The sequence below is a fragment of the Chiloscyllium punctatum genome, chromosome 44 (assembly GCF_047496795.1).
Source record: "Chiloscyllium punctatum isolate Juve2018m chromosome 44, sChiPun1.3, whole genome shotgun sequence".
Classification (NCBI taxonomy): domain Eukaryota; kingdom Metazoa; phylum Chordata; class Chondrichthyes; order Orectolobiformes; family Hemiscylliidae; genus Chiloscyllium; species Chiloscyllium punctatum.
In genome coordinates, this window is record NC_092782.1 from 36867152 (window position 1) to 36890822 (window position 23671).

A 23671-nucleotide genomic window follows, 5' to 3' on the forward strand; every position below is an offset into this window, starting at 1 on the left:
GCAAGTTCAAAGGGGATGTAAGGGACAAATGTTTTACACAGAGAGTGATAGGAGTGTGTATATGCATTGCCAGAGGTAGTACTGGAGGCAGATATGATAGGGGCATTTAAGAGACTTTTGATAAACACATGAATATGCAAGGAATAGAGGGATACAAAACAAGGGCAAGCAGAGCGTTGGTTTAATTTGGCATCATATTTGGCACAACATTGTGTACTGAAAGGCCCATTCCAGTGCTGTACAGTTCTGTTCTATGTTCTAAAATCCTGGAAAATCCTCCCCAGCAGCATTGTGGGTCTAGCTATAAATGGACTGTAGTGATTCAAGAAGGCAGCTCACCACCATATTCTCAACAGCAACTAGGATGGACAGTGAATGTTAGGTTAGTTGGCAAAGCCCACATCCCCCAAATAAATTTTTAAAAGCTTGGTCAATGCACTTGGTTCACAGATTAATTAAGAATCTATGCATGATGGAGCAGAATGGTGTCTCAGTGGTTAGCATTGTCACCTCACAGTGTCAAGGACCAGGTTCGATTCCAGCCTTGGGCAACTGTTTGTGTGCAGTTTGCCCGTTTTCTTTATATCTGTGTGGGTTTCCTCCAGGTGCTCTGGTTTCCTCCTTCAGTGAAGAAAGTGAGGACTGCTGATGCGGGAGATCAGAGTCAAAAAGTGTGGTGTTGGAAAAGCACAGCAGGTCAGGCAGTATCCGAGGAGCAGGAGAATCGACGTTTCGATTCATCCCATGAAGAGCTTATGCTCGAAATGTTGATCCTCCCGCTCCTCAGATGCTGCCTGACTGGCTGTGTTTTTCCAGCACCACATTTTTCCTCCCACAGTCCAAAGGTGTGTAAATTAGGTGAATTGGCCATGCTACATTGCCCATAGTATCTAGGAAAGTGCAGGCTAGGTAGATTCGCCATGGGAAATGCAGGGTTGCAGGGAGAGGGTGGGTGGGTCTGTCTGGGATGCTCTTTGGAGGGTCAGTGTGAACTCAATGAGCCAAATGGTCTGCTTCCACACTGTATAGATTCTATGATATGCTACAACTAGCATACAGAAACTGTCCCTTATGGAACTCTTCCATGGACACCTTGGCAAATACAATCTTATTTTACATTTGATATCTAAACTCCTATCTAGATGATGTGGGAATAAAGCATAATTCAACAAGAATATTTTAAAATGTTCTGATCTGCATGATTGTACTAAGCATGAAATGTCAAATAAAGCCACCTAAAGCTTTTTTCACAATTTGTGTATGTTATCAGGATTTTATAATTGACGCTTAGCAACAACAGATGAGTTCTGCAAAAATAAAAGGAAATATTGTTACAGAAGAGTTACTAATGTTTCTGCAACTTCAAAGAGACATGAGATTGTGTTAAAGGAAAATTGGTTCAGACCAATTAGAAGCAATTTTTCTCTAAATTACTATAATTCTGAAACTGCAGAATGATGTATCCAATTTTGCAGACAGGTTAACAATTGTGTTTTAAATCCAGGAGGAAGGCTGGCAGCAATAAGCAGCATTCTCAGTCTGGATTTTTTTTTCAAATACAGAACTGAAAGAACTGCGGATACTGGAAATCAGAAATAAAAACAGAAATCACTCGAAAATCTCAGCAGATCTGGCTGCATCTACGGAGAGAAATCAGAATTGATGTTTTGGGTCCAGTGACTCATCTTCAGAACTAGTTCTGAAGAATTTCTGAAGAAGGGTCACTGGACCAGAAACATTAACCTGATCTCCCTCCACAAATGCTGCCAGACCTGCTGAGGTTTTCGAGCAATTTCTGGATGTTTTTCTTTCTGTGGGGCTGGAAAACAGAGGACCGTGTTGTTCCTGGTTGCAAACTTGCCTCCAATAGTCATACACTGGGATTAATTAAACTGGAACTCAGTTTATCATCTGTTTAAGAACAGTGCGTGGGCTTTCATAACTGGAGATCCACTTAGAACCAATTAGCATTAAGGTCTTACAGCTTTATGAGGAACAGAAGGCTGCAATGGAAGGCAAGTAATGCTCAGGGAAGATCAGATCCCTGCGAGCCTACAGATGCTGTAGGAGCTATGCAGGCCATGCTTAGAGGTGTTCCCCACTCACCCACTCAAATTAGTGGCCAAAAACCACTCACTCATGTTGGATTTATTGTTAAATTGGAGAGATGGCAACTCATTCTTAAAGTGCCTTACCTCTGGAGGGTAATAGGAATTTTCTAGTTGACCTCCTTTGATTGAGCTATAAAACCAAATTATTACAGATGCTCGGGGCCAAAATTAAAATCAGAAAGTGTTGGAGAAATTTGGCAGGTCTGGCAGTATCTATTTCTCTCTCCACAGAGTTTCTCCAACACTTTTCTGTTTTTATTGGAGTCTGATGGGGTACCAACAGCCCAAGACACTGATCCCAAAGTGGGTTGGAGCTGGGAAACCAGCAGACAGGTTGTAGTTGGCAGATTCCCCCGGCCCCCAATGCCTCATCTTGACCATGGACATCCAGTCCCTCTACACCTCAATTCACCATGACCAGGGCCTCCAAGCCCTCCGTTTCTTCCTCTCCCGATGTCCCCACCAGTACCCTTCCACTGACACTCTCATTTGTTTGGCTGAGCTGGTCCTCACCCCCAACAACTTCTCCTTCGAATCCTCCCACTCCCTCCAGACAATAGGGGTAGCCATGAGTGCCCGCATGGACCCCAGCTATGCCTAACTCTTTGTTGGCTACATAGAACAGTCTATCTTCCATAGTTACACTGGCACCACTCCCCACTTTTTCCGCCGCTACATTGATGACTGCATCGGTACCATCTCGTGCTCCCACAAGGAGGTTGAGCAGTTCATCAACTTCACCAACACGTTCCACTCTGACCTTAAATTCACATGGACTATCTCTGACTCCTCCCTCCCCTTCCTGGACCTCTCCATCTCCATCAATGACGACCAACTTAACACTGACATTTTTTACAAATCCACCAACTCCCACGGCTACCCAGATTACACCTCTTCCCACCCTAACTCTTGCAAAAATGCTGTCCCATATTCCCAATTCCTCCACCTCCACCGTATCTGCTCCTAGGAGGACCAGTTCCACCACAGAACACACCAGATGGCCTCCTTCTTTAAAGACCATAATTTTCCCTCCCACGTGGTTGAAGATGCCCTCCAACGCATCTAATCTACATCCTGCACCTCCGCCTTCAAACCCCACCCCTCCAACCACAACAAGGACAGAACCCGCCGGTCCTCACCTTCTACCCCAACAACCTCCGTATAAACCGCATCATCCGCCAACATTTCTGCCACCTACAAACGGATCCCACCACCAGGGATATATTTTCCTCCCCACCCCTGTCCACTTTCTGCAAAGACCGTTCCCTCCGTGACTACCTGGTCAGGTCCAAGCCTCCTAACAAACCACCATCTCCTCCTGGCACCTTCCCCTGCCACGGCAGGAATTGCAAAACCTGCACCCTCACCTCCCCCCTCACCTCCATCTAAGGCCCTAAAGGAGCCTTCCACATCCATGAAAGTTTCACCTGCACTTCCACAAATGTCATTTATTGTATCCGTTGCTCCCGATGTATTCTCCTTTACATTGGGGAGACTGGACGCCTTCTTGCAGAAAGCTTCAGGGAACATCTCCAGGACACCCGCACCAATCAACCCCACCATCCCGTGGCTGAACATTTCAACTCCCCCTCCCACTCTGCCAAGTACATGCAGGTCCTGGGGCTCTTCCATCACCACTCCCTCACCACCTGACGCCTGAAGGTAGAACGCTTCACCTTCCGCCTCAGAACGCTTCAATCCCTGGGCATCGATGTGCACCTTACCAGTTTCCTCATTTCCCCTCCTCCCACCTTACCTCAGTTCCAACCTTCCAGCTCAGCACCACCCTCATAACCTGTCCTACCTGCCAATCTTCCTTCCTACCTATCCGCTCCACCATCCTCTCCGATCTATCATCTCTAATCCCCCCCGAATCCACCAATTGCACTCTTAGCTACCTTCTCCCGAGCCTCATCATCCCTTCCCATTTATTTCTCCACCCCAGAGGCTCCCAGCCTCCTTCCTGATGAAAGGCTCCTGCCTGAAACTTCAATTTTCCTGCTCCTCAGATGCTGTCTGACCTACTGTGCTTTTCCAGCACCAATCTAATCTTGTCTCTGATCTCCAGTGTCTGCAGTCATCACTTTCGCTTAGGTTGTACCTTCTGTCAACCTCTCATCCTGCTTCCAAAAGGGCCTAAAATCTGGCCTTCCCATTAGTGGCACAGAATTGTTGATTCATGCTTGTCTGTTTCTGGAGTTAGTAATGATGAAAAGTTTGCATGGAAATCCCCACTGGCACTGGAAAAAGACAGCAACAATGAACTGTTGTTTGTAGGAACTATTTCCAAATTCAGCAAGAGTCTCATGTGCAGCAATGAATTCTTATTTGCATATATTTAATCAGGCTCACAATAGCACAATAATCAGTGTTTGGTCAAACTGAATTGTGAAATATAGCGTCCCTGTTTAAACTGCTGGCTTGCTCCATCCCTTCAAACTGAGCAGTAACATGCATGATCTGTGCAGTTAACCCATCAGGGCCAATAAAATGAAATGATCACTGAATATTCTCAAGAATATTCCACTGCTCAAAATGCAGCTGATATGGTGCCTGTCATTATTTAAGAAGCCAAATGTTGGAGACTAACCTTATGCCCAATACAACAGAGCAGACATATGAAGGGATTTGTTTTTTCTTGACCGAATTATTCCAGTGCAGTTTTATAGCGACAGATTTTAGGTTGATCAAGGAAAAATCAGGCATGAAAATTACATTGCACAATTAATCTGCACATTCAAATGTGTGCTGTCAACTAATTATAATGATTGTGGTGTGTAGACTGCTCTGAATGCATTGAGAATGACTGCACGTCCCAGCAGGGGCCTTGAGGATAGCTCCACTTATAAAGTCAGCCAGTATTGCTTAAAACTAGGTGCATTCTGATTGAAGCAGGTGGAGAGAGGTTTTCTTCTCCTGGGGTTTAGGGCAGCCTCAAGACACATGCCAAGAAAGCAGTGGGAGTTGTTAGCTTTACAGGCAATGCCAGCAGTCTATCTCCGAGGCCTTGGATGCAGTGCCAAAAATTGTTTAATTACCTAACACAGACAAGGTTCAGTAATTCTCAGATGCCATGCCTTATCAACTGCACACCAGCCACACACACTGCTCTATTCACCTCACCTTCTTTAATCATCCATTAACAATGTCAATTGCCATTACTCATTCTTCACCTTCATCAAGTGTAAGGTGCTTGTCTCTCAGCAACTACTCTCTGGTTTGAAAAGGTGGTTGAAAGATCTCTGAAACAAAAGCTGGTAGTGGATATACCAATATGATTGTTGTCAGGATAACTGGCATTTTCCAGTATGTGGAACTAGACCTGGTCATGTATCATCTAAATACTGAGTAAGCAACAATCTTTGCAGTTTCAATATACCTTGCCATTGAAATGTAATGATCACAAAGCCATGATAGCACCCTGCACCATGAGGAAGTACAATAACTGACAAAGCCAAGTCCGTTCTGCTTCTCTCTGTTCAGAAGAAGGTATGCTATTCTAGCATATAGAGCCTCCATCAGCTCTTGGCAGTAACAAGTGGTTGACTGTGAGATATTAGTTGTGCCACTTAAACCAACCTGGAAAAGTTGTCACAAAGCTAGTCCTTTTTCTCTAAAAGCTGTTCCTTTCCTTAAGGATACTGTGTCCTTGTTTTTTTTCCAGAAGGTTGTAAACAGGCTGGGCTTCAAAATGGCTGGGTTTTGAAGGTACAGAGATGCCTTTTTGTTTATATGCAAACAAATGAGTCTTTAGGCCAAAGCTGTTATGTTTTCAGAGGTAAGCTGTATAAGTCAAGGGGGCATGGCCAGCTCTCTAGCTGAGTAGCTTAGTCCAGAGCTAGTGGGAGTTCATCAGTGGAGCTATGTGAAAACAGGCTGCTAAACTCTCTCTCTTTCTGCCCTTCTAACTTCGATCTGTAAGTACTTATTTCATTTTTACTGTGTTTAATGGGTTTGTTTATTAGAACTGTTGTGTATATTTGGAACAGCATAATCAAGTCTAGTTTGGATAGACTGAGTTCTGTAGGGTTTCTTCATTCTGTTCTTTGTGTTTCATTGTGAATAAACTTCTGTCTGTTTTAAAACCTGATAGTCAACCTAGCTAACGTATTCCGGGTAATTTTCACTGTACACTTGCCAAAGCAAATGGCAAAGTTATGGTCTGAGCTCCTGTTTAAGAATGTTTTGAGTGATCTGGTCTAGTCCATAACAAAGGCCACTTTCCGAAATCAGGAACCGCGGTCAACTTCACAGTGACTGACAGTGCCAGTATCACCCTATTCTGAGGGTATAGGCCTGGTTCTAAGGTGGCAGAGTTCTTGAACAGGAATGTTAATTATGCTAACTCTGGCATAGGAGGAAGTCAGAAAGGTCTACTGGGAGATCTGAGCTGGATGACACTGTCCACCATTCTCCCCACATCTGCGTGGGTTTCCTCCAGGTGCTCCGGTTTCCTCCCACAGTCCAAAGATGTGTAGGTCAGGTGCATTGGCCATGCTAAATTGTTCATAGTGTTAGGTGGATTAGTCATGGGTAAATGTAGGGGAATGGGTGGGTTGCTCTTCGGAGGGTCGGTGTGGACTTGTTGGGCCAAAGGGCCTGTTTCCACACTGTAGGGAATCTAATCTAATCACTTTCCCTCTCCTCTACTTTCCTCTGATTCTTCACCTCCCTCAGATGATGGAGACAACTGTTATAGCCTCAGACTAGAGGAGTTAGCGGCGAACTGAGAGCCTTTGAAGTCACAAGCATCATCTCCCCCCACTGCAGCGCCATGCCCTATGCACTTTACAACTGCTATCAATTCCTGCAACTGCACAGCCCTTTCACAGACTCAAACACAGCCAGTAAAAAGTAATTTGTTTTGTCATCTCCAAATAGGGCTGACACAAGATCCTTTGTGCTGCACGCATCTGTCTATGCATGTGGAACTGCAGAAGCAACATCCAAAATGGCAGGTCTAGTGTCAAATCAATATTAAACACAGATTGATGACACTGCCTTTTCTGTATACTTACAGTATACACACATAATGATCATGTTATTGCTTTAGTCAAGATGGTATTCAGCACAAGCAATACTGGGTGTACATGGAAATGGTACAGATGCCATTTTACAGGTAAACCAGCATCTGTAGTACCAAACCCCGGATGCTACAAAGCCAAATTCTGCATCCAGAGCCTTTAAAAACCTATTTGCATTTAAGGACAGTCAAAATTATAAACAATTAAGGAGAATTCAGGGCATAGTTTTATTTTGAATGCAGCAAAATTTAATAATTAGAATTTGGTTTGCTTTACAATTCATATGATTGTACATGTATCAAAATATATCATCACAAATGTTTCAATTTAATTTCATAACACAATTTCTCAGTCAAATCCCTTTCGCCTTCAGTGCTAAGATGGGAAAATTGAGTTTGACAGTCTTGTACTTTATTTCACTTTGAAGAAATTTGACTTGACAAATCAATTTAAAGTCAATAATCCCACTTAGACTTTCTTTTTAAAAAAAGCTGTAGGCCGATGCATATCCTGCACAGTAATGATTTATCCAGCAATACATCTTCCTCGTTAGCTATAATTCATTTTCCTGCCAGATTCTCCAAAGTCAGCAGTTTGTTGGCAAATGCGTGCTTCGTTTATGTGGAAAGAAATTTGTATTAATCTACCTTAACCTGCTCTCCACAGATGGACGCATATTCAAATAAATCCATATTTTCAGCAGACTGAAATTATGACCATCGTGACATGGCACAGACAAAATACTCCAGCAAGAGTATAAACTAATTAACTATAGGAGCTAATTACTATGGTACTGTACTTCTTCCATTATTGCATTTATCTTTTTGAAGTGCCCCAATGCTTCTGCCTTTGCTACTGCAGATAAATGATCGAGCTAGCCCTCGATTAACAGTGCCTTCCAAGCCTACAACATCTACAGCCTAGACAAAGGCAGCAAAGCAGCAGCAAGTTCTTCTCCAATCCAAACACCATCCTGATTTCGAACTGTAATCCTTTAATCCTGTTGTGTCAAAATCCCAGAATCCTCTCCTGAACATCATTATGTCTGTACCTACATTAGACACCTTATAGCAGTTCACAGGCAACACAGTGGCTCAGTGGTTAGCACTGCTGCCTCACAGTGCCAGAGTCATAGAATCATAGAGATGTACAGCATGGAAACAGACCCTTCGGTCCAACTCGTCCATGCAGACCAGGTATCCCAACTTAATCTAGTCCCACCCGCCAGCACCTGGCCCATATCCCTCCAAACCCTTCCTATTTATATACTCATCCAAATGCCTTTTAAATGTTGCAATTGTACCAGGCCCCACCACTTCCTCTGGCAGCCCATTTCACACATGCACCACCCTCTGTGTAAAAAACGTTGCCCCTTAGGTCTCTTTTATATCTTTCCTCTCTCACCCTAAACCTATGCCCTCGAGTTCTGGACTCCCCCATGTCAGGGAAAAGGCCTTGTCTATTTACCCTATCCATGCTCCTCATGATTTTATAAACCTCTATAAGGTCACCCCTCAGCTTCCAGAGAAAACAGCCCTAACCTATTCAACCTCTCCCTATAGCTCAAATCCTCCAACCCTGGCAACATCCTTGTAAACCTTTTCTGAACCCTTTCAAGTTTCACAACATCTTTCCGATAGGAAGGAGAGCAGAATTGCACGCAATAGTCCAACAGTGACCTAACCAATTTCCTATACAGCTGCAACATGACCTCCAAAATCCTGTGCTTAATAATCTGACCAATAAAGGCAAGCCTACTAAATGCCTTCTTCACTATCCTATCAACCTGCAACTCTACTTTCAAGGAGCTATGAACCTGCACTCCGAAAATTCTTTGTTCAGCAACACTCCCTAGGACCTTACCATTAAGTGTATAAGTCTTGCTAAGATTTGCTTTCCCAAAATGCAGCACCTCACTTTTATCTAAACTAACCTCCATCTGCCACTCTTCAGCCTATTGGCTCATCTGATCAAGATCCCATTGAAATCTGATGTAACCTTCTTTGCTGTCCACTAAGCCTCCAATTTTGGTGTCATCTGCAAACCTACTAACTATACCTCTTATGCTCACATTCAAATCATTTATATAAATAATGAAAAGTAGTGGACCCAGCATCGAACTTTGTGGCACTCCACTGGTCACAGGCCTCCAATCTGAAAAACAACCCTCCACCACCACCCTCTATCTTCTACCTTTGAGCCAGTTCTGTATCCAAATGGCAAGTTCTCCCTGGATTCCATGAGATCTAACCTGACTAACCAGATTCTCACGGGGAACCTTGTCGAACGCCTTACTGAAGTCCATATCGATCACGTCTACCGCCCTGACCTCATCAATCCTCTTTGTTTCTTCTTCAAAAAACTCAATCAAGTTTGTGAGACATGATTTCCCATGCACAAAGTCATGGTGACTATACCTAATCAGTCCTTGCCTTTCCAAATACATGTACATCCTGTCTCTCAGGATTCCATCCAACAACTTGCCCACCACTGAAGTCAGGCTCACTGGTTTATAGTTCCCTGGCTTGTCCTTACCACTTTTCTTAAACAGTGGCACCACGTCAGCCAACCTCCAGTCTTCCGGCATTTCACCTGCGACTATTGATGATGCAAATATCTCAGTAAGGGGCCCAGCAATCACTTTCCTAGCTTCCCACAGAGTTCTAGAGTACACCTGATCAGGTCGTGGGGAGTTATCCACTTTGATGCATTTCAAGACATTTAGCACTTCCTCCTCTGTAATATGGATATTTCTCAAAACGGTGTGAGCAGGCATGTGGCCCACAGTTCTGGCGACTGGGCGGCGGGAAGGCAAAATGGGTCATAGCAATATCATGGACGTGGTGAAGGACATCGCTGACCAGGTACCAGGGCCCATAACCCTGCCTCCACACCCCACTCACCCCTACCCACATCAGCACCACCACCATCTTAAGCGCCGGCCACTCCTCACCGCCAGGTCTCAGCCTGAGGCCTGGAATCTGGGCACTCTCCCCCACCTTCCCCCGGGTCTGGGTGCTTCCCCGTGGGGTCTGAGTGCCTTGCCCTTTTCTTCTGCTGTAGACTCCTTACCCCAAGCTCTCTACATTGTTTCTGCTGTTAAATAGTTGAACGGTAAAATCACTATAATCTCTGATGTTGGTAATACGTTTTGCTTAAACTTACAAATGAAAAGTATTTCTATGTTTATAAAGATCCTCAAGTTAATATCTTGTTTGTGTCTGTGTGTTTTTGAAGGGTGGTGCTTTTGAATGAACTTAACTCTCACCCATCGAACATGTCCAGGGTGCATCTCATTTTAATCTTTATTTGTTGAAACCTGCGAGTACTTCCAACTCTTTGTATGGAATCTCTCTGTTTCCTTGTGCAATGTAAATACCTGTGTAAACAGGTCATGCTGTAATTAAACCTTCATGTCTGTAGTAGATTTTATAGCTCTGGAAGATTGTGCACATATGCAGTGTAGCGCAATTATTGTCTCTTTAATATTTCAGCCTACTTCATAACTATGAAGTGGTGGTATTTGCTATGGAGACAAATGAGTCAAACAAATGGAGTTACAGTGTGCATTTAGTCTGTCCATGCTGAGTAAAGATGGCTTCCTTTGCTAAGGGACTTTAATGAAGCAGCTGGATTATTTCTGACAGTTAACAACTTCGTGGTAATATTAACTTGTCCCAAATCTGTTTTCAGAACTAAACAGAATTCAGGTTCTTAAATTGACTGCAGTGGGGTATGAAATACCATTAATTAAATTGTTAGTCAAGCAACATAACCACTACACATTGGGGTAGCACGGTGGCTCAGTGGTTCACACTGCTGCCTTACAATGGCAGGGACCTGGGTTTGATTCCAGCCTCATCTCCCCATGTGTGAGGGGGTTTCTTCTGGGTGGTCCACTTTCCTCCCACAGTCCAAAGATGTGCAGGTTAGGTGAATTGCCCACAGTGTTCAGGATGTGTAGGTTTGGTGCATTAATCAGGGGGAAATGTAGGGGAATGGGTCTGGGTGAGTTACTCTTCGGGGGGGTTAGTGTGGACTTGTTGGGTCAAGTGGCCTGCTTCCATACTGTAGAGATTCTATGATCTATTCATGGGTGGCATGGTGGCTCAGTGGTTAGCATTGCTGCCTCACAGTGCCAGGAACCCAGGTTTGATTCCAGCCTTGGGCAACTGTCTGTGTGAAGTTTGCACATTCTCCCCATGTCTGTATGGGTGCTCCTCTGGGTGCTCCTGTTTCCTCCCAAAGATGTGCAGGTCAGGTGAATTGGCCATGCTAAATTGCCCATAGTGTTAGGTGCATTAGTCAGAGGGAAATGGGTCAGGGTGGGTTACTCTTCAGAGGGTCAGTGTGGATGTGTTGGGCCGAAGTGCCTGTTTCCACACTGTAGGGAATCTAATCTAATCTAATCCCTACATTCCCTACTTTCCCTACATTCTATATCTTCCATGTCGTTTTCCACAGTAAACACTGATGCAAAATACTTGTTTAGTATCTCCTGCGGCTCCACACAAGGGCTGCCTTGCTGATCTTTGACGGGCCCTATTCTCCCCTCGTTACCCTTTTGTCCTTCATGTATTTGTAAAAACCATTTGGATTCTCCTTAACTCTATTTGCCAAAGATATCTTATGTCCACTTTTTGCCCTCCTGATTTCCCTTAAGTCCATTCTACTGCCTTTATACTCTTCTAAAGATACACTCAATCTATCCTGCCTATACCTGACATATTCTTCCTACTTTTTCTTAACCAAACACTCAATTTCTTTAGTCATCCAACATTCTCTATACCTATCATTTGGACTCTCGTTATCTTGACCCAGGATTGATTGCACCCTTGGGTTGTTGTCTTTATGGAGTTTGCACATTCTCCCTGTATCTGCATGATTTTCCTCCCACTGTCCAAAGATGTGCAGGGTTGGGTGAATTGGCCATGTTAAATTGCCCATAGTGTCCAGGGATGTGCAGGCTAGATGGGTTAGCCATGGGCAATGCAGGCTTATGGGGTGGGATGCTCCTCAGACAGTTGATGTGGAGTTGATGGGCAAAATGGCTTGTTTCCACACTGTAGGGAATCTATGATTCTAAGAAGTTGGCTTACCACTTCCTTTTTAAAGACAGCTATGAATAGATAAGATACGCAGGCCTTCTCAGTGACAGTAGTATCACATGAGAGCAAAAAAATACAGAAAAAGACCTTTAATAAGGTTTGTTCCCTTCTTATCCTCCCTTCTGAGCTGTACAGTTTCAATTTCATTTTAACCTCATTACTCAAATCGATTGCTATTTCTTATTTCCATACCACTTTCCCTTATGATATAATGGTTAATAAAGTTGGCAAGCTTACATTCATTTTGATATATGGAAGTGGGGAAGAGAGCACACAAGACATCTTCAACAGATGGAGGCTCTACCTTGAGAAACAGTAAACAAATTTATCATATATTACTTCATAGCTAGTTATACTGCATCTGAATATGATAGTCTCTTGTATCAGACTTAACTTAGAATAATTTGCTGTTACTATGATTGAAACGTTCTCGTACAGCTTTGGAAACAAACATAAATCTGTCCCAGTACTGGGTAGGTCCTCCCAAGGAGAGTTCTTGACAGGTGTTTTCCAAACAACACTCTCAGAGATGTTATTTGCACTTCCAGACCAGGTAAGATTTGGACCCTGCCTTCCTGATTCAAAGGTAGGGACACGAAAAAGTTCTTGATATCCTGATGAAGAGAGCTTATTTCATGATGTCACTTAACCCTTTCAGGACCTAGGTTTCTTACACGACAGATTAAGGAGTGAAAAATCCGGGATTGAAGAAACTCCTGATGGGCCTACCCTTACATCTTTGCTATTCTGGCAATACTCCAAAAATGAATATTTCCTTTTCTTTTTAGTAACTAATGTTTGGTCCAGTTGACTATTTTATTTTACAATTATCTTGTTTTGAAAGACCAGTCTTTCATGTGATAAATCATTAAAAGTTTCCAAAAATTCGAGATAAATTGTGCAAGAAGAGCTTCTACTTAATCTGTAACATTTACAAAGACCTCAAAGTATCTTATTAGATTATATATTCCTGTTGTATCTCCACACTACCAGTTCTGGTAAAGTTCTGGTAAATAAATATGATTTACAAAACATATACAAGCATTTGGGAATACAACCAAATAATAGAAACAGTTAAGAATTTCTCATTTGACTTAATGCTTACTGATCTTCATAGCAAAAGCCAATAATTTGAACAGAAATTTTACAGTGTGGAGAGACAGGTTGATGTGAATAAACGATGGAAGATGGTCAAAGAAAGAAGAAAGAAATAACTTGCATTTGAATAGAACCTTTCATTGCCTCAGCATGTTCCAAGCCATTTTATGATCAATAAATTGCTACTTAAATGTAGTCACTGTTTGAACATAAAGAACCCCCAAGAAAAAGGAAATAAAAAGATTCATATGGAAACAAAGTTGGCAATAGCTAATAAAAGCCAACAATTTCCATACTTGGCTTCCTCCAGAAGTCCCTAGTATCACAGATGTCAGTCTTCAGGCAATTCGATTCACTCCATGTGATATTAAGAAATAATGTAAAGGCTATGGACTTGATAACATTCCACCAATAGTACTGAACACATGTCTCCAGAATTTACTACACCTCTAGCCAAACTGTTTCAATGCAGCTGCAATACTGGCAGCTAGCCACAAATGTGGAAAATTGCCCAAAAATGTTGTGTTGTATATAAAAGGAGATAAAAATCCAACCTGGCCAATTTCTGCCTTGTCAATCTACTCACAATCACCAGTAAAGTGATTGTCTGAATTGACAAATGTCAGGTAACGTTCATACCATACAAGTGTCAAATCATGACCAACAAGGGAGTCAAACCATCATTCCTTGGAATGCATGGCACTTGCATTGCAGAATCCTCAACTATCAGCATCCTGTAGGTTACCATTGATCAGAAATTGAACTGGACATAGCCATGAAAATCCTGCAGTGTATAACTTAGGTCTTAATTCCACAAAGTGTACCCACTATCTACAAGACACAAATCAGGAGTGCAATGGAATATTCCTTATTTACCTGAACGAGTGCTGCTCCAAAAGCACTCAAGAAGTTAGACATCATCCAGGACAAAGCAGACTGCTTCATTAGCACCACATCCACAAAGGTTGATTCCCTTCATCACCAATACTCAGTTACAGTATTTGGACCATCTATATTATGCACTGCAAACATTCACAAAGGATCCTTAAGTAACAACTTCCAAACTCATAAGCAATTCTATTTGGAGAGACAAGGACAGTAAATACACAGAAATACCATTACCTGCAAATTCCCTTGCAAGCCACTCACCAAACTGACTTCGGCCTCGCGAGGTTAAAATTGTGGAACTCGTTCCCTGACAGCATTGTGCATCTACCTACACCAAAGGGACAGAAGCAGTTCAAGAAGGCAACTCACCACCAGCTTTTCAAGAACAGTCAGGGATAGGCAATAAATGCTGGCCCAGCCAGCAAAGTCCACATCCTTCAGCAAATCTTTTTTTTTTAAGATTGAGATTTGCTGAGAGGAGAGCCCCCCGAGCAGGGTTCTGATTTCAACCCATTAGAATTGTTGGTCCCAATTTTTCAGCAGACTTAGCAACAACATGGTTTGATCACAGCTAAAAATACAGTAATAGCACAACTACAGGTAAAAGATATTTATATAGAGAGAATAAACACCATTAAAACATTTAAAGCAATCTATCACAAAAAAATCTTGAAGAGAACAATTCTAATTTCCAACAGCTTCAATATGGATTAGAACTGTGCATAATATTACTTTACCATGCCTCATTTACAGATCTTCAATGACATTTGTTTCTTTGTTAATCACCATAAATGCATTCCAAGTCATCTTCTATATTTTGACAGCACTGTTTAAGACAGACATCGCATGAAGAGATCCATTGGTTTAACTTAAATCTTTTTATCAACATTTTATTTTGAAGCACTTAATTCACTTAAGATCTAAATAAACACATTGGTCATAAACAATATCCTCTTATGCTATTGACCATAATTCACCTTGGCTTTGTGACTCGAAATATGTACAACGCAATTTATGCTCCCTGTTAAGTATTCTCAATGGAGTCAACAGGGAAAAATAAAACATCATGTTACATATTCATACCCAGCTTGTGCTTACAAAAGCTCTGTCACCAGTTTCCAACAGATCTATAATTACTTTTAATTTCCAGTACTTTATGTGCAGTTAGAAAAACTGTTGTATGCCTCAAGCAAAAGCTGGTCTAGTTCAGTGAATAATTCACATTATTTTGTTGACATTATTTAAATATGATCAACCACTTTCTGCATGTCAAATATAATGCATAATTTATGGATTTGTTTTCAAAAATCCTTAAAACTTAATGGCTAAACACTAAACAGTCAACACATTCCATTATCCAATGAATGCAACATCAATTTTCTTTAAAAGAAAGCGTCATACCAAATCCTTACAAAATCAAGAATCATTTTACATTATATCCTTATATGTCATGGTGGAGTTCTGATATGTCCTGTGTGATTTAACAACAAAGGGACAATTATTGAAATATGCATTAGAAATACGTTTGTTGCTGCAAAACAATATTCTGCAAAACCATTATTAAAAGGCTTTTTTCCAGCATTATTAGTGAAGAGGATGGCTTTCAATTGCAGAGTTGAATCAATGGATTGGATGAGTGGGTGGAAAAGTGGCAAATGGTTTTTAAGCTGGAGAAGTAAAAGGTTATGCATTTGGGGAAGGTAAACAAAGCTAGTGAATACATAATAAACAGAAAGATTTTGCAAAGGATTCTGGGTAGTGCAAGATGGACGACAGGAAAAAGTTGGAGATAAATTTTCAGGGCTGGAGGTGATTTTGTCAAATTCCAGAAGCAGTAATTACTGTTTCATAAGTTGCATTGTTCTGGAACTTTAGGGGAAAGAAATCAAAACAATGGCACTTTAAAAAAAATCAGACAAAGGCAGTGACCACATGGGCAGTGATTCAAAATGAGAAAGAAACTTACTCTGCTGTCTGACTCAGCAGTAACCTGCACAACTGCTGCCTTTCCTGCCTGGTTGCAAATATCTGTGGACATCAGAGCTTGTTCTAAGAAAAATAAATGAACAGTGAAATTCACAGCTGACCTTGGAGAAAGCTATGTGTGGGAGCTCACAGTCGGGAGCAGCTAAGCGGCTTTTTAAAGCGCACTTCTGGTCTCCCTGCTATAGGAAGGACGTTGTGAAACTTAAAAGGGTTCAGAAAAGATTTAGAACGATGTTGCCAGGATTGGAAGGTTTGACCTTTAGGAAGAGGATGAATTCACTGAGGCTGTTTTCCCTGGAGCTTCGAAGGTTAATGGGTGACCTAATAGAGGTTTATAAAATCATGAGGGGCATGGATAGGGTAAACAAAGTCTTTTCTCCAGGGTCGAGGATTCCAAAACCAGATGTCATAGGTTTAAAGTGAGAGGGGAAAGACTTAAAACGGACCTAAGGGGCAACTTTTTCATGCATGGAATGAGCTGCCAGAGGAAGAGAAAGTGGTGGAGTCTGGTACAATTACAACATTTAAAAGGCATCTGGATTAATATATGAACAGGAAGGGTTTAGAAGGGTTGGTGCTGGGTCCACTGCTTTTTGTCATTTATAAAAATGATTTGGCTGTGAACACAGAAGGTATAAGGAGTTTGCAGATGGCACTAAAATTGGAGGTGTAGTGGACAGTGAAGGCTGTCTCAGAGTACAACAGGATCTTGATTAGATGGGCCAAGGGGTTGAGGAGTGCAGGTGGAGTTTAATTTAGATAAACATGAGGTGCTGCATTTTGGAAAGGCAAATCAAGGCAGGACATATACACTTGTACATGTATACACAGTAAGGTCCTGGGGAGTGTTGCTGAATAAAGAGACCTTGGAATGCAGGCTCATATTTCCTTGGAAATGGTGTCGCAGGTAGATAGGATAGTGAAGAAGGTGTTTGGCATGCTTGCCTTTATTAGTGAGTGCATTGAGTATAGGAGTTGGGAAGTCATGTTATGGCTGTGCAGGACACTGTTTCAGCCACTTTTGGAGTATTGAGTGCAATTCTGTTCTCCCTCCTATCGGAAGGATTTTGTTAAACCTGAAAGGGTTCAGAAATGATTTACAAGGGTGTTGCCAGGGTTGGAGGGTCTTAACTATAGGGGGAGGCTGAATAGGCTGGGGCTGTTTTGCCTGGAGAGTCGGAGGCTGAGGGATAACCTTATAGAGGTTAATAAAATCATGAGGGCCATGGATAGGGTAAATAGACAAAGTCTTTACCTGGGGTGGAGGAGTCCAGAACTAGTGGACATAGGTTTAGGGTGAAAGTGACCTATGAGGCAACTTTTTTTTTCATGCAGAGGGTAATATGTGTATGGAATGAGCTGCTAGATGGAGGCTAGTACGATAACAATATTTAAAAGACATCTGGATTGGTATGTGACTAGGAAAGGTTTTGAGGGATGTGGATCAAATGCTGGCAAATGGGACTAGATTAATTTAAGATATCTGGTCGGCATGGACAACTTGGACCAAAGGATCGTCTTCTGTGCTGTACATCTCTATGACTCTATGGTTCTACCTTCCTCCTACTATTCCATTGTTCCCTAACGGAGGACACAAATTAAAAGCAGCAGATTGAGCTCCAATGATAATATCAGAATCCAATCTGTATTTGTACAGAGGAACCTATCAGCTTGGGTGAGTCTTTTTGTTGCCTGTAATTTAAAAGTACAACTGGCAAGATGAAGGCAGAAAATAAATTGGCATATCCTTCTAACCAGTTACTCTGTTATCAGGTGGGGGAGGTGTAGAGGTTAAAGAATGAACATTAAGTATAATGGATCACAAAATATCAATATGATGGTCTCAGTTTGTAAGCATGAAAATTAGAAACAAAATATGATATTTAATTAGTGTTTATTTCAGTAAAACAGTTTAAATTTTTTTATTATGTAACCTCCCAAAAAAGATTTAAAAAGTGTGATGAGCTGAGAAGGTGATAGGTGATAGACAAGAGGTAATTGTTAGGAGGGTGGAACAGATAGGTGGGAAGGAAGATGGACAAGTAGGGTAGGTCAAGAGGACGATGCCGAGTTGGAGGGTTGGGTCTGGGATGAGGTGGGGGAGGGGAGATTTGGAAACTAGTGAAGTCGATGCTGATGCCGTTTGGTTGAAAGATCCCAAGGCTAAAGATGAGGTGTTCTTCCTCCACTTGTTAGGTGTCTTGGATTTAGCAGTGGAGGAGGCCCAGAACTTGCAAGTTGACAGTCCACCTTGATGGACAGTCAATTCACTTCCTAGCCCATCCATGGAAAATAACCCTATGGGAATCCGTCTATGAGCCATCCCAATACACTTTCTCCTGTTTTCCTGCTGCACCACTCCAACATCCCCACACCCAAGCCCCGTTGTCATAGGTCCACATAGATTTCACTCCCAGCTCTTGTTATTGACTGAGGTTGTCAATCTATTATCCTGACATAAATAGAGATTCTTTTATTTTAGCCAGTTTTGCAGGCTTCTACCTGATTTACTAGCTCCATTTCCATCCCATAAAATCAAGCTGGTTTAGTATATCACATGTTGTTACAACAATATTATGCCAGTAACATCAGTAGGGCCTAATGAAATGAAGACAGATAATAACTGCATGGCACAGACAGAAAACTAGGTCTCTAATTTCCCACTTAGCTCCAAAAAGAATAGTCTGATTAATAATAGAAACCTGGGCTGATATAGTATCACTGTTGCAAATTTGACCTCAACTCAGCAAAAATGGACAAGCATTTTTCAATGTTACACAGTCAGACGTGTCAAAAAAATAGCAGGTAATAATCACTTACTTTAAAAGGGGCATGATCCTGGGATCCTGCTTTGAAGCAGGGAGCATAAACAATTTGATTTTGTTCAGAGCTATAATAGACTAACGTTTCTTGCAGGTCTAATCTTTTGACCCTTGTGAATACTTTGACACTGCATTTATTTTCGTAGGTCGCAGTGTATATTTTCTCATTACACAAACATTGCAGAATAAATACAAAACAACTAAGAGAAGTTTTTCAGTTTTGTAAGCCTGAGCCATCAAACAGATCCTGTTTACACATTCAGTAATGATCAACGTTAAGCAGTAAGTAAGAAAAAATATTTTGGTCAGTTTTCACACTCACTGTAAGACATGATGCTGAATGAGTTCATGATATCTACTCTTCCGTCGGGTTCAGGGTGAATTCTCTTATCTTAACTTTCATTTTCCACCTCATTAATTATGCAGACGTGGAATCTCATCTCAGGGAATCTCATTGCTACAGGGATCTCAGCTTAAACAGCTCACATGCCATACTTAATGCCCAGCTGCTCACCGCTCCAAATGCTACAAGTCAGAAACAATCCTCCACATTTGCTGCTCATTCCGAATCATCAAAGAGATGCCCAGAGTACAAGCAAGCTCACAGTCATACAGTTATACAGCACAGAAACAGAACCACTGATCCAACTCATCCGTGGCGATCAGGTGTCCAAATCTATTCCCATTTGCCAGCACTTGGCCCATATCTGTCTGAACCCCTCCTATTCATGGCCCCATCTGGATGTCTTTTAAATGTTGTAACTGTATCAGCCTCCACCACTTCCTCTGGCAGCTTGTCCCATACACACACCACCCTCTGTGTGAAAAAGGTGCCCCTCAAGTCCCTTTTAAATCGTTCTCCTCTCACCTTAGCCTATCCCTCTGGTTTGGACTCGCCTACCCTGGTAAAAAGACCCTGGCTATCTGCCCTATCTATGCCCCTCATGATTTTTCAGCCTTGATAAGGTCACCTCTTAGCCTCCAACACTCTAGGGAAGATAGCCCCTGCCTATTCAGCTTCTCCCTATAATTCCAATCCTCCAGTTCTGACAACATCCTTGTAAATCTTTTCTGAACCTCTTCAAGTGTAAGAAAATCCTTCCTACAGTATTGTGGTGATTGTAATGAGGTCACCCTGATCGGGGAAGCAGGATGGGTCAGTTTGCCTTTGTGGGGATTTTAAACAAATGCTAAATTATTTTTCACAGCTGGATAAATACCCAATTCCTTACACAGAAGATTTATAGACAAAGCTGACAGGGGGGCTATCCTTCACAAAAGTGGACATAGCCATATGTATTTGCAATTGCAATTAGATACCAGAAGTATGCTGCTATTAATATCTCATTTGTACAAATATATGAGACTGCTATTTGGGGTATCATCAGCTTGTGCAATTTTTCAGTGGATGGTGGAGAACATTTTACAAGGTCTACTCGGGTCACCATTTATCTAGATAACATGCAAATAACAGGGAAGACCAATAAGGAGCACTTAGAGAACTTACACATAGTCCTCAGATGTTTCTCCCATTTGGGTGTACGCCTAAGAAGGAAAAAATGTATATTCCAGGCAAATGATCTACTCGGGCTGCAGAGTCGACAAGACTGGTTTATACCCTTTGGATGGTAAAGTGAGGGAACCAAAGGTGCTCAGGTTTCCACGTCTGTACTGGAGCTCAGGTCTTTCCTTGGTCTGGTGAATTATTATGCAAAGTTCATAAATAACTTGGCCTCCATCCTGGCACCTTTGCATTAACTCTTTAAGAAAAGGATCAGCCTTGGAAATGGCGATATAGCCAAGCCATATCTTTCAGGGATCTTGTGAGTCAGCGGCCTCCATTTTTGCAGTGGAAGCGGTGAGAACAAGGATCAGGGAGCAGCTGGGAAGGTAAATTAATCCGATAAAAACTTACATAGTGAATAGGCAGACTGCACACTGAGCAGGAACAGATACGGGACAGCTGGGTAAGTGAAGAAATATATTTGGGTGGTTGCTTTAACTGAAAAACTAATTAGGTAGTGTCTCCCACATCCCTCCTCTTTCAAACAAAACCAAAAAATTCTGTGCACCAGTTCAGTAAGGTTACTTTTTTTTTCAGTAGTCTCTTTGGGAATTCGGAACAGTGGGTATGGATGTTAGAGCAGTTGAATACTCCTCCTGTAGAATGTGGGAGGTAACGGTCACCACTAATGTCCCCAGTGACTTCATCTGTGGGAAGTGCACCCAACTGCAATTCCTTAGAAACTGCGTTGGGGAGCTGGATCTGGAGTTGGATGGACTTTGCATTATTCGGGAGGCTGAGGGGGTAATTGAGATGAATTACAAGGAGGTAGTCACACCTCAGGTCCAGGAGAAAGGTAAATGGGTTACAGTCAGAGGACAGAAAGGGAACAGGCAGACAGTGCAAGGATCCCCTGTGGCCATTCCCCTCAATAACAAGTATGCCATTTTGGATACTGTTGAGGGGGACGACTTACCAGGGGTAAGTCATGGCGTACAGGTCTCTGGCACAGAGTCTGTCCCTGTTGCTCACAAGGGAGGTGGGGAGAGGAGAAAAGCATTAGTCATTGGGGACTCCATAGTTAGGGGACAAATGGGAGATTCTGTGGGAATGAGAGAGACTTACAGTTGGTATGTTGCCTCCCAGGCCCAGGGTCCGTGATATTATGGATCGTGTTTTCAGGATCCTCAAGGGGGAGGGGGAGCAGCCTCAAGTTGTGGTCCACACAGGCACCAACGAAATAAGTAGGAAATGGGATGGTGATATAAGACAGAAATTCAAGGAACTAAGATGGAAGCTTAGAGCTAGAACAAACAGAGTTGTTATCCCTGGTTTGTTACCCATGCCACATGCTAGCGAGGCAAGGAATATGGAGAGAGAGCAGTTGAACATGTGACTACTGGGATGGTGCAAGAGGGAGGAATTTGGATATCTGGATAATTGGGGCTCATTCTGGGGAAGATAGGCCTCTAGAAACGGGATGGTCAACACCTGAGCTAGAGGGGTACTAATATCCTGAGGGGAGGTTTGCTAATGCTCTTCAGGAGGATTTAAACTAATTTGGAAGGGGATGGAAACCTAAACTGTAGCTCCAGTGTAGAGGAGGTTGACAGTAGTAAGGTCATGAGTAAGGTTTCAAGATGGCAGACGTGTACCAGCAGGCAGGAAGATGGTTTGAAGTGTGTCAACTTCAATGCCAGAAGCATCCAGAATAAGGTGGTTGCACTTACAGCATGGGTTGGGACCTGGGACTTCAATGTTGTGGCCATTTCGGAGATATGGATAGATCAGGGACAGGAATGGTTGTTGCAGGTTCCAGAGTTTAGATGTTTCAGTAAGAACAGGGAAGTTGGTAAAAGAGGGGGGAAGGTGGCATTGTTAGTCAAGGATAGTATTATGGTGGCAGAAAGGACAATTGGTGAGGACTCATTTACTGAGATAGTATGGCCTGAGGTTAGAAACGGGAAAGGAGAGGTCCCCCTATTGGGAGTTTTCTATAGGCCTCCGAAAAGTTCCAGACATGTAGAGGAAAGGATTGCAAAGATGATTCTGGATAGGAGTAACAGGGTGGTTGTTATGGGAGACTTTAACTTTACAAATATTGTCTGGAAATGCTATAGTTTGAGTACCTTAGGTTGGTTGGTTTTTGTCCAGTATGCCCAGGAGGGTTTCCTGACACTGTATGTAGACAGGCCAACAAGGGATGAGGCCACAATGGATGTGGTACTGAGTAATGAACCAGGCTAGGTATTAGATTTGGAGGTAGGTGAGCACTTTGGTGATAGTGACCATAATTCAGTTACATTTATTTTAGTGATGGAAATGGATAGGTATATACTGCAAGGCAAGAGCTATAGCTGGCAGAAAGGCAATTATGGTGTGATTAGGCAAGATTTAGGATGCATAGGATGGGAAAAGAAACTGCAGGGGATGGGCACACTTGAAATGTGGAGCTTATCCATGGAACAGCTACTGTGTGTCCTTGATAAGTATGTACCTGTCAGGCAGGGAGAAAGTGGTCGAGGGAGGGGACCGTGGTTTACTGAAAATGTTGAATCTCTTGTCAAGAGGAAGAAGGAGACTTATGTAAAGATGAGACGTGAAGGCTCAGTTAGCACGCTTGAGTGCCAGGAAGGACCTAAAGGGAGAGCTAAGAAGAACCAGGAGGGGTCATGAAAAGTCTTTGGCAGGTAGAATCAAGGAAAACCTGAAGCTTTCTGTATGTCAGGAATAAAAGAATTACTAGAGTAAGAGTAGGCCCTGTCAAGGACAGTAGTAGGAAGTTGTGCATAGAATCCGAAGAGATAAAAGAGGTGCTAAATGAATATTTTTCATCAGTATTCACACAGGAAAGGACAATGTTGTCAAGGAGAATACTGAGATACAGGCTATTAGACTAGACAGGATTGAGGTCCATAAGGAGGAGGTGTTAGCAATTCTGGAAAGTGTGAAAATAGATAAGTTCCCTGAGCCGGATGGGATTTATCCTAGGATCCACTGGGAGGCTAGGGAGGAGATTGCAGAACCTTTGGCTCTGATTGTCGTTGTCTGTAGGAATAGTGCCAGACAACTGGAGGATAGTCAATGTTGTCCCCTTGTTCAAGAAGGGGAGTAAAGACAACCCTGGTAA

The 23671-nt window shown here is 42.5% G+C and overlaps 1 long non-coding RNA gene across 1 annotated transcript in view; it reads right to left on the reverse strand.

The window, feature by feature from the left end:
- LOC140466880 (uncharacterized) overlaps positions 1–23671 on the reverse strand; it is an 87405-nt gene that overhangs the window by 36602 nt on the left and 27132 nt on the right. The gene's annotated exons all lie outside the window — the stretch shown is intronic.